Source organism: Callithrix jacchus, chromosome X (assembly GCF_049354715.1).
Source record: "Callithrix jacchus isolate 240 chromosome X, calJac240_pri, whole genome shotgun sequence".
Taxonomy (NCBI): domain Eukaryota; kingdom Metazoa; phylum Chordata; class Mammalia; order Primates; family Cebidae; genus Callithrix; species Callithrix jacchus.
In genome coordinates this window covers 102831739-102831986 of record NC_133524.1, presented here as the reverse complement: position 1 = coordinate 102831986, position 248 = coordinate 102831739, and positions in this window count along the sequence as shown.

Below are 248 nucleotides of genomic sequence, written 5' to 3'. Positions count from 1 at the left end.
TTTTGTGGGACATGCAGCTTATAAAATTTGGTAGGTTCTCTATTAAAGTAATACAAAATCATCATGAAAGGGAATAATTATTTAGAATAACTTATAGCAAGTGTTAAAATGATGGTAACTACAACAATAAAAAATTCCAAACAAATCATATATATGTAGCCATTGTGTGTGTGTGTGTGTAATAAATTTGGAGAAACACCACTTATGTAGCTGCACAGTTTCAAGTAGGATGAAGTAAAAATCCAAGG